This window comes from Lepisosteus platostomus, chromosome 11 (assembly GCF_059453375.1).
Source record: "Lepisosteus platostomus isolate fLepPlt1 chromosome 11, fLepPlt1.hap1, whole genome shotgun sequence".
NCBI classification, from domain to species: Eukaryota; Metazoa; Chordata; class Actinopteri; order Semionotiformes; family Lepisosteidae; genus Lepisosteus; species Lepisosteus platostomus.
The window spans coordinates 19,070,114-19,082,391 of NC_142621.1; the positions used below are offsets into that span (position 1 = coordinate 19,070,114).

General features: G+C 34.4%; 1 protein-coding gene across 14 annotated transcripts in view; it reads right to left on the bottom strand.

Annotated features, from left to right (window-relative positions):
- LOC148652126 (disabled homolog 1-like) overlaps nt 1-12,278 on the bottom strand; it is a 360,191-nt gene that overhangs the window by 137,892 nt on the left and 210,021 nt on the right. Inside the window, exon 1 of one of the 14 annotated variants that reach the window (XM_088598757.1) lies at nt 4,934-5,077. The exons of the other annotated variants lie outside the window; for them this stretch is intronic. The gene's annotated coding sequence lies outside the window, so the exon portion shown is untranslated. Of the gene's footprint in view, nt 1-4,933; nt 5,078-12,278 lie in introns of those variants that run through there. 14 annotated transcript variants of the gene reach the window in all.

Genomic DNA, 12,278 nt, shown 5'->3' on the forward strand with positions numbered 1-12,278 from the left:
TATAAAAAGCACAAGAATATTCATATCTACCCAATATAAAAATAAGACATATAAAAGTAAAAAGAGAGAGCAATGGTAGTCTTCATGAAAGAGCAAGTATGAATGCTTCACAAAATGTGAGCACGTTTAGCAACATGCCAAGTAGATCCATGAACTGTTATGATTTCTAAACATTAATCAAGTTTGCTTTTAAGTTCAAATTAAGAAACACTGTACTGCACAGAAGGTTTCCAAAAAACATACGGGTAGCAAAAAAGTGACATCAGACAAAGGCTTCATTTACAAAGCAATTGTAATTTAATTTGCATTACAATGTATCTGGATACACTGCCATTTTATTATATTAACCAGTCGAGCAAGAAAAATGTCTGCATGCCTGTTCTTCAAATCACTGGTATCTAGGTCACTGTGGCTCTCAATCTGTTCTTTGCTATAACAGCTTTGATTGTCTCATCTAATTTAGGTCAGTTAATAAACACTACTCATTCTGTCAGCTTCTGTAAGAGTGGCAAAATTCTGTTGATCAGCGTTTGGCCCAGTCAATATCTGAATTTTTTAGCTATCTACAGTATATATGAATATTCGATTAATCTATGACTCAAACATTGTTTTAATGTATTTTTGTATGCAGCTGCAGAGAAGACAAAAGTGATGAGAAAGACTAACATGGCAGTGAAAGACGTAAAGAAACCAAGAATCAGATCTACATTAGAGATGAGCTCATATGCTTTCAAGATGAACAGCTACTGTAGTATTGGAAAATATGATCTTACTTCTTGAGTAAAAAAATTGTTAAAAACACTGCAGAACACATCACTGCCTCCTTCTCCTACTTAACGAAAACAGTAGAGCCAACTTCCTTCTGAGTCGTAGAAATTTTATCAAGTGTGCCGTGTTGGCATGCAGAGCTGAAGCTTTTAAGGAAGTTATATCTTTTTATCATATACTTTTGTGCATGTACAGTATATATGAACATGGAGGTATAAAGCATGTACAGGTATCTGCAATAACAATATCAGCTGAACAAAACTGTTCCATTGCATAATTAAAGAATACATTAATTCCACAAGTGTTTTCTCTTGAGATTACACCTTTAATTAATGCAGATCATAACTGTCAGGTAAACTAAGAAAACTGATTCTGTAAAAGACACCCACTACGCCAATTAGAGCACACATCTAGGTCAGCTATTGTTACAGGGCATTACCGCTGACATACTGTAAAAAGAAATCATCAAACTCATTGGGCTGCCATAAGAAGATGACCTAAAACATACACTATTGCACACTTAACCAAGGGGTTTAACAGGAAGAAGAAGTGGAAATCAGCCAACCAATAATTAGATTCCTTAATTCTGCAAACAGAAGATATCTATCATAGATACACAATAATACTGTAGGTGTGTAGTCAATTTTAGAGTTTACTTATGGTATATGATTTTTTTAAAGATAATAGATGTTATGAATAGCATCTATTAAAATAGCCTGTATATTGAAAACGAATTGTCTCTGATTGTTTAGGTAAGGAAGATGTTTCTAATCATTCTGCATTTATGAGCACTTTTAACCTCAGCATGCAGTTTTGTATGCAATGCCAATTGATGTTTAAATTGTATTAACATACAGTTTTTAATCCAATGAATAAATTCTAAAAAATATAAAAATTATATTCTCTCTGATGACATTTATTGTCACCTCGTTAGTGAAGAGTTTTAGAGAGGTGCTTTTTTGTGATGAATTAAAGCTCTTTATGTTGTTTAAAAAATACTTGGGGGCAGTGCTCATAAGGTTTATCTGTGCTTTACACAAGCTTTGGCTTAACAAGATAAAGGCCTTTTGCAAAATAAAATTTAAAAATGATATACTGTATACATGAAGAATCTGGTGTTTTAATATTGTCAAGTCTGATTATGAGTTGAATCAACCAAGCAACCTCTGGGTGAAAGGTGTATCTTGGGAAGCAGCGCATGGTTCTGGGCATGAGCGTGAGGGCAATGTGGTTCAGGAAACAGCAATACTGATTAAATACTGAGACCAGCCTGCTGGCAGTGCAGTGACACATCAACCTTCCATACACATTATACAGTAACAGCACTGATTTTTCAGCAAATTGTGTTATGCAGTTTGTTTTCTCATCCAGGTCACCTAAAGAAGGCTCCAGGGCTGAAACGTTGTGTTTTCTCTCTTCTCTTTTCAGCATGGAATAAACCTATTATTTGTTTCTTTGCAGCCTACACATGCTGATGCAGCTACCCACCTGAATAACTTTTACAGTATAAAGTATACATTTAGACAGAGTGCTTTATGCAGTATGTCTGGGTAAAAAAGCAGATAGGAAACTTCTTTTATTTTTTAACACAATGTTCGATACTGTACTTTTTATCTTCATGCCTTATACTCAAGTCAACCCAAAGAAACAACTCTGGTTGTATTAGAAGTGGTTGTATTGTTGACTGTCTGCCAAGGGAATGGCAATGGAAGAGCTGAACATTAAAGGCTGGTTATTTAATTTTTCTCTAAGGGCAAACAATGAAAGTGATCAATAATTTTGGGTGCTTGCCCTTTGGCACAAGCTACCAAACACTGGCACCAGTGAGCTACAGCTTGTGATGGAGATCAATGGGGGATGGCATCTGGCACTGATGCTCTCTTTGTGAAACTGCTACCAGCTCCGTGCACTGTGTTGTACGGCAGAGGGTAACTGAGTTTCTGCAATCCTGTCTGCAATCCCTGCTGCTTGACATTATTACTTTCTTTGGTCTCAAACAAACATCATGTATTAAAAACTTGACATACAGTACATACTGTATAATGACTGAGATTCTAAGGAACATCTCAACATAAGAGATTGTAGGGATTTTTCAACCCAAATTATTTTTCTATATACTAGCAATTCTAAAATAAATTGGTTAATTCCCTGTAAATTCTGGATGATTGCTTAAATACCTGTAATTGAAACATTGGCTAAGCCATTGTCTTCTCAACCTCACTTAGTCACATGCCCTCTTAGAAATGCTCAAATAGATATTCTCAATACACTTGTTTTTTATAGAGAGGCAACATGCTCCCCTGTGTTTATACATGAGGAAGAAGATACTAATATGGATACACAGCTGGGGCAGCTGGTTTAATCCCCAGAGATATTACGGCATGCTTTATGACAGAGCTAAATTTGATTTCCCTCAAAACTTAAAAGTGGGATTGAGCTGAGCAAAGAGATAAATGGTGTATTATGAACACAATAATCTCAACCTCCAATTTTCCTAGTGTTTGATCTGTCTACTCTAAAATGAATGACACTTTGTACCCATTAAGCCAAATTTAATGATATTCCACTAAGTGCTGCCATATTCATTTACAATGCAGTTCCCTTCAGGATAAAACCTCCATTTGCCCTTTCAAAAATGCTTTGGAAAAGTATGCCAAGTAAAAGAATCTTATGTCTTATGTCGCATTAACTACTTGTGGCAACATTGTATTTTGTAAAGATAGCTCAGTCTTCTGTAAAGATAGCTTTATACTTCTGGCAGTATGTAAAATGTGATCACAATGTTCTTAGTATTGTTCACCACTCCTCTGTCTTACAGCCATTCCTATTCTAGCTGTCAGTCACAATGGAATGAACAAAGTTTGTTCTCACAATAACTAATGCCTATCACCTTGATTTCATGTGTACACAAAGACACAAAATGTCAAAACAATTAAAATGATTTTCTATTTTCCCAAACTATAAGGGAATGTAAATATTGATATGTACTATATTCAGTTGAGCGTATTCCATATCAGTAAATGTGTATTATTTAAGGTTTTGTTTCCATTTTCTATGGGAATATGACCTGGAAATGACTCTGACATGCACCTTTACTGAAACATATTTATATAACAGGCAACTATTGACATTCTACTCCGTATGTTAGATAATGTATCTCAAACAACAAAAAACTGACAAAATAAACAGAAAAAGAAAATCAATTAATTCAGATATCCCTATCTCCAGTACTAATATACATACAAAATATCTGAGTGGGTGATTTGGGTGTAGGAAGCTAAGCATGAAAGGAATATGGCTGTTAATACAATTTTTCTATGTCCCCATCAAGACAGTGATGCATACAGGACAGCAATAGTAAAGGCAAGAATCATGCTTTGGTATATTGGAAAATGTGGGAAAAGTGTGGTGTAAATCAAAGAATTAAAAGCTTGCGTTTCACAATAAATTAAGTAAGTCTTTATTAAGAATATGGTGTACAGATTTGGTCACCACACCACAACAATTCTAGCTTTATAAAGAGCAACTTAAATTATTAAAAATAATTAATGGTCTCAGGAGACAGTCACATACACAATTAAAAAAAAATGATTTTAAAAGTCTTTATAACAAAGAAGACAGACACTTAGTATAAATATACAGTATTAAATTATAAAGCTTATCGACAGGGGCTGCTAAGTGTGCTACTTCAGATCAAATAGCAAAAAAAAATGACATATGATCAGAATGTAAAACTGTTACTGAACTATCAAAAAAGCTTGATGGGCCAATTGGCCTCCTTTCGTTTTAGTATAATAAATGTTCTATGATCTCTAACAAGATCATGCAACTTGAAATACTGTATACTTCAGAAATGAATGAAAATGAATGAATAGCTTCTTATTAATACTTATATTAATACTAGTACAGCAGTATTAAATTTTGTAGTCATATTACTAGCTGTACTTTTATTAGTGACAGCAACACCCCAACCAACTATTACATTTGCATTTATAAATGTAGTAGTAATAGAGACAAAAATGCTACACTGACTTATAAAACAGTCTTTATGATTTTAGGATAAGATAGTTTTGTTAACACAAATTAAGTTATTTTAAGCAATACATGTAGTAAACATCTGTCATGTCAAAACATCACAGTGAAGTAGATACAGTATTTACATTACCTGACAGCTTCAATGTCTGGAAACTGGATAATCAGTTTCATGTAAAGAAAATTATGTTTGCCTTTCTTGCACAGCCGAGGGACTAATTTAATTGTGAAAGCTATAATACAGGGAGGGAAACAGCAAAGTTCAGGACTGCACAGCAATTAGAGCAGAGATAAACTATTACACATTTGGAATCTACTAACCATCCAATAGTGAAGAAGTAGTGCAATACATACAAGGGATATTCTTGCCGTGACACAGTGCTTCTGAACTGCTCAAAGTCCAGTTCAAGAACATGTAGGGCAGTTACTGAGATCTTTAACATTAAAGTGATTTCCTTACACATCTCCGCATAAGACTGATGTCCAAGAGGCTTTTGATTTTCATGCTAGTTTAAGTTAATGTTCAACAAGGGAGGATTAAACATTAGAAAGAAATGACTGCAGTCTCATCTGTCACCTCTTTGAGTACTACAGTCGTAATAGTATCCACTCTTGCAACAAACAATGCAAAGCTGATTCAGTGTAAATGAGATGCACAACAGTGTGAAGAACTGTTGTGCATCTGGAGCTTAAATGTATATCCCCCTTCTTCCGTGGAAGTTTAATTTGATAAGATTGACGAGAAAACATTGCTTTAAAACACTTTGGTGGATTGGTAGAATGCAAAACAAAAATGGAAAACAGAGGAGAAAAAAACAATATTTTCCATTTCCAACATCACCTGACACCTGAAAAAGGCTCCACGGCCGAAACGTAGTGTTTTCTTTCTTCGCTTTTCAGCATGGAATAAACCTATTACTTGTTCCTATGAATACATGATTTACTCCTAGCTAGAGTTTACTGCTGGATAAATGAACATTATGTGTATGCAATCAGCAAAGACATTCGCTTATAAAATGCTTGCTAAAGTCTATTTTTCTTTTAATCAGAAGATGCTTTTTCATTATTTTTATCAACAATCACTACACTTTCTGATGAATAGCCACTGTTTTGACTAGTGATTCAGCTATGCTGGATCAGAAATGTAAGAATCCAGGGCTCAACACATGGTACCGTGATATTTCCATATTATCACATGCTAATATTTGTTTTGAATTGAAAGAGGCTTTCCATAAATAACACAGATCTCTCTTGATAGTTAAAACAGCATGCCATTACAAAAGATTCTGCAGATTTCAAAGAAAAAAGGGAAATGTATTCTGTCTCCATCCTATTTGGTATTGCTTCTGCTTAAATGTAAATTGAACTTTGTTTATCCTCTATTTTCCCACTTTTTTCATAAAAACCAACTTCTTTTTGACTGTTTTTTCTTATACTGTAAATATTCCCATTATTCATTGCTTGAAGAGGTGAGATTTCAGAATGAGGATGATAACAAGGATTTATAGTTAAAAAAACTGTTTCTTTGAATCTGTTTAAGGCAAGTTGCTCATCGAGATGAGTGGACACCCTACATTGTTACCTTCTAGCTGTTTATTGAATTCTGTTACTATAAACACAAATCTTCAAATCAAGAATCATTCACTTCTGTTAATAAATAAGAATCATTTAAGCAGAAAACTTAATGTCTTAATGAAGAAAATATTTTTTAATACACTACATCATCTTTTTTTTTCTTCTTGAGCCTTTTGCTGGGGATAATTTAAAATGTTATTCTTTCTCAGAAACTTAGATTTAATATTATGACACATCCTACCATCTTTCCTACATTTTCTTCTAATCCATCTGATATGCCTTATCTTACTGTATAAATTAATTTCTTCTTTCATACATTTGCATCATATAGGGGAGCTGGGGGAACACATTTTTTTCTGCTGTAATAATTCCTTAAATATGCTATAAAGTCAGTGAGATAATGTTTCCAGTTACTAAGTTCCAATTTTTGAACCAATTATGTGAATTGAAGCCATCTTTTCCTATTAAAATGTATGACACTCATTTGGCTGTTGCATTACAACTCTATGTTTTTTGTAAACTTTAGTGAAGAGAAGTGTTGTAGTCATGTAATGTCTTCAATGAGCTGCTTTGGAATTGTGATAAAGACTTTTTATTTCTAAAAATACTTCAGTAGTCACAAATCTTCACCTGTGGCTCAGCCTTAATACTGTTAATAAAATTATATTTAGCAAAACCCATCCAATTCTCCACACGGTGAGCCACCTTAGAACACAGAATGATGTGATAAATCTACTTCTAAAACACTATACTGTACCTAAGGACATTATACTGTACCTAAGGGTTTTTATTTGTTAACTCTAGACCCCTGAAATTTTAATATTGACTATTACAACAACACTCTCACAAAGCACAAAAAAATGAGGAACTTCATTTGGAGTCGTTAAGATCTTCAGAATAGCACTGCATTCAGAAACTGTCAGCACTTCTAATCAAGTCAGTTTGAGATAGTTAAATGTTTTATGCAGCTCCAACTGTGGATAATATGCTAGTTCAAAGAACATTTTATTACTCCTAGTTGTGAAATCTTTAACCTTTGCCTCAGCATGTGTGACTAATCATTACATACTGTAGAAGAATTCAGGACTTGATATTACTCAGTCAACCAGATCACTCTGAACTAAATGTATAATTATAAATTCTTGTGGCATCAGCCATTAGGACGAGCTGCTATACTGTACATACTGTACTTATGTCCATGAATTATGAAAAAACTGCTTATTCTTAGTAATGGCTGCGGCCATGAAGGGTGTATTCTGTAAGCCTAGGATACAAGAGAGACATATATTGTAGGCACACACAGGTACAATTTTAAGATGCAAATTTACCTAACCAGCATGTCCATGTAAAGCTGAGAGAAGACTGGACAAAATCCACATGAATACAGGGAGAATATGCAAATTACAGTTACAGTTACAGTATTCGTCCCAGTTTGGAATCAAATTATGTTATTTATGACATCCACATACTTATGTACAGTTCATACTACATCGAGTTTGAAGACAAACTGGGACTTTTGCAGAGGACAGGATTCATTTCATGTTTCTCTAAGTATTAGAAAAAACATGCATGCTAGCTCCATTAACTTAATTTCAATATACACTGTAGATCTCGGACAGCTATAATTAGTTTTTGTAGCTTTCAATTTGTCATAAGTGCTGTGCAAAAAGTCCAAAAGTGACTTCCAGAAGAAGTGACAGTTTAACAGATGTGCAGTCATGCTGTTAAAGTCTCTGTCTTTATCCTTCACAATATTCAAGCCTCCTGCTTCTTGAAAGAAATTAAGCACAGCCAGAATCTGCTGCCTATCAGACTTCTGTTTTTGGATAAGTACAGGTAGTATCCTCAACAAGGGTTTAAAAAATATTAAAAATATTGAAAAAACAGAAAAGCCCTTGATCAAAAACAAAATAAGATCCCCATCCCTTCCCTCTGCTACTGCAGATCCCAGCTTCTCTTTCCCAGGCTGGCTTTCACTTGACCAACACTAGCTTGGTCTGTTTTTTTTCTCATGATATTTAGTTTCATTTTATGAGTGTGTTAAGCAAATAAACTCTGTCGCCCTATGGCTACCACATGTTTAAATGTACAGTAACGGAAAAATGGCATTGCCTGAGATAGGGAGAGACAGAGAGCAAAAAAGGATCTGTGGTGGATTGTTAGTCTCTGATTGTTTCTTTCAATCCATTTCTTCATAGTTCCCCAACAGAAAACACCCTCACATCTCCCCTGTTTGTTACTGGAAAAATACACTCATTCAAAACTCATGTTCATGGCTTACAGCCACTAGGATAGTGATCTACATTTATCTGTGGTGCTCCAAGGGCACTATAAACCAAAATTATGAGATCTGCTGTTTTATTTCATACTTGAGTATGAAGTGCTGCTGAAAATAATGCAGATTATGGATAAAAGGGAAACAAGTTCGATACTGGAAAGAATGTGCTGCAGTCATCATCCTGTCACTGTCCTGTTTTGGTACATATTTTGACAGAGCAGGACCAATCACCTCCATGTTGCTGCATGGCTAGTAGGCAAAGGCAGCAAACAAGTGGAACTAATTCAAAAACTCTGTAATGATTAATTAATAATAATAATAATAATAATAATAATAATAATAATAATAATAATAGTAATAATAAACTTTATTTTATATAGCGCCTTTAAAGGTGGCTTCTCAAAGTGCTTTACAGGATGACAATAACAATAAATAAGAACTAGATAAGACACAATTACAATTACAACAATAACAATAGAGGAGACCGTGGAAGGTGGTACTAAGAAGAGCAGAGGGGTGAAGAATGGAACCAGTTAAGTAAAGGCTTTTCTGAAGAAGAAGGTTTTGAGTCTGGATTTGAAGGAGATTAATATCATGATTTTGAAAGTTATTGCCTTGGCAATGTCCAGAAGTAAAGGTTTTGGACAATTTGTGTAAACAGGACCAATTTCAGGACCTGAACTACAGATATTGTACCATCAACACAATTTATTTCCATGAAGCACAGAAGGTGTTTTGACAATATAAAATGACATTATGTTCTGAATAATAAAGCATAACATCACAAGTAATATAAGTAGGCTTTACAATGGAGTGATATACTATACTGTTCTGTATATTCTTTGCAGAGTAACACCACATCTCTGTAACTTATTATGCTAGCAAATGAACTCCAGTAACAAACACTTTTTATGCAACTACAATAAAGAAAAAAGGAGACCTACTGTAATGTCAGCAAAGGCAATGTAAAGAAATTTTCAATTACATAAACCTGATTCTAATGAGGACTTGTGAATTCCTGCCAGTGCTTTGGTCAAAACCATTCTCTATTAGACACAAGTGGATTTCCAGCACACTAAAGGACATGCATATTATAGAAAGGCTTCACTCTCTCATTCATCAGCTTAGCATAATGATGATAAAGACAGCAGGAGGCCTCATCTATATTTGCTCAACAGCCAATTTACTGAACATAGCGGGTGTTTTCAGAAGTTAGTCATTTTATATAGCATTTTCTTTGGGTTCAATGATGATTTCCATATGATTGAAATTTGGTTTTAAAAATGCATTGCGTTACGAGGAGATTCTTATTACAGGCAGCGACTCCTATTTATCATGCATTGGCGGCTTAAAAAATAGACAAAATTTCTATTATGCTGTAAAGAAGCAGGCTTGTAAATCCATCTCTTTTAATCCAAATGAACTATTACTCTCGACAGTTCCCTAACTTGAATGCTTTAAAAGACCTTGTTGGCTGAACTGTTTCTGTGCATTCACAATTGTCACCTTTAAGGTAAGGATATACTTCCCTAAATCATATACTCATTTGGTATCAGAACATCCAGGCTTACAATGAACCAGAAGCTAGGGTGCTACAGTAGGTGGAACTCACACAAACACTCAAGGAAAAATCAGGAGACGACAATTAAAGTAGCCAGCATTTCTTCTGAGTTTAGGGGGAAAACGAATCACTATGAATATAAATTGCATTTTACTTAGTTTTGAAGAAAAAGAGAAAAAGTGATTCCACATCAAACTTAATAAAAACGTGCTACATCATGAGTGGCTAAGTTAAACAGATTTGAGCTTAAAGGGAAAATGCAACGCTATGTTTATATTTTGGGGTTAAAAAGATTCAGCATCGATGAGTGCATTTTAAACCACAGTAAAACGTATGTAAAATGTTAACAGTAACGTAAAATCTCAAATTTACAGCCAAAAAATAGACAAAATTTCTATTATGCTGTAAAGAAGCAGGCTTGTAAATCCATCTCTTTTAATCCAAATGAACTATTACTCTCGACAGTTCCACACAATTGTGTCAACTAATAGTACTCAAGAACTCTGTATGCAGATCACATTGGAACGTTTCTGCGGTGAAATGTCGGCTGCACTACCTGTACTTATTCATTCATACAACACATTACATTAGTCATTACAGTGATTAGTGAGCAGAAAGAGCCATTTCTTATCGCAATTCATGCAAACTCTCACTCTAGTCCGTGGCGAGACCAGGTATTTGAACCAACATAGCATGCGTACAGTACTTTCACGAACTTCACAATTTTGTACTTAATTTGACATTTGTAAAAGTTTGCGATGCAGTCAATTTATTTTGTTACCAAGATTTAATAACTGGTCTGAGATATTGGAACTGCAGTTCCCCTTTAAAGCCTATACATTTATTTAGACAATGCGTGTACATTATCTGTCTTAATAATACATTATATACCTAGGTTGCAGGGCAGATTGCAGATAAGTGCCTCAGTGCTAAGTGCTAAGAATACAGTGTTTGTTAACTGTCTGTGTGTAGCTAACATGCATTCAAAATAAAAAAAAATAGTAGAATGATATAAATAATAAATGGGGATATACAGAAAAAACTTGTACTGTAATGATATATTGTTAATTATGAATTTTGAATTTTAAATCTTCATTATGGCATACAGTAACATGTGGGATCCAGAGGACCTTATACTGTATTATAGCAACTGTAACCACTTCATTTAGCTAAGTGTAATAACCATGATTCACAAGACACGCATTTCTGATCCTCCTTTGTCCCTTAGTAAACAGTGCAAATTAGCAGCTGCACAAGTTTTAAAATCCACTGACAACACCTGCTCTGATCAAAAACCACTTGCAGTCATTATTCAGATCAGTCTCTTTGCAAACTACAATGAGAATGTCTGACAAGTAATAAATCCCACTGTAAAGCCACAAGACTCTCCAATTTTCTGATATTTCCCCTGCCATGTAGAGCCAGCTTCAGCCAAACATATTAAAATGCACAAGTAATTATAAGTAGCCTGATGTGTTTCTTTGAATCTCTTCTTTAATTAGAGTCCCTGGAATGCTGCAGCAAACACAAACACCATTTACATTCATTAACAACCCATTCCTTACTAAGAAAGTGAGTGGGGGTTATTTTATTTCTAATTGATTGTTCCTCTTTTCAGCTACTGTATGTCTTCTACAGTTTTAAAAAGGTGGCAGTGAGATGAAAGTTCACTAAGAGTAACAACACAGATGGCTTTCATCCTGCATTAAGAAAGTTGTCGAGCAAACACTGCAAACATACATATAAATGAGTAACAAGTAAAACAAAAAAGGATAAGATCCAATAAATTAAAAGTGAGAAGAAATAAAATGTACCAAAACCACATAACATTATTAAATAAAGTAAGCAGACATCGGATGCCTATGAAGGTATAGAAATGTGTATGCACAACACTTGTAAAAAATTAAGTAATCCACTTGCTAGGATAAATGTGTTAAAATAATAGTCTCAACAATTTTGAGAGATCTGATAGAAAGTTGTGAGCTTGCATGTGCAAATGTAATTAAGGCATTCGCATTCACCTAATTAAAGTACTACAATGTTCCAAAAAGAAAGGAAGCAAAT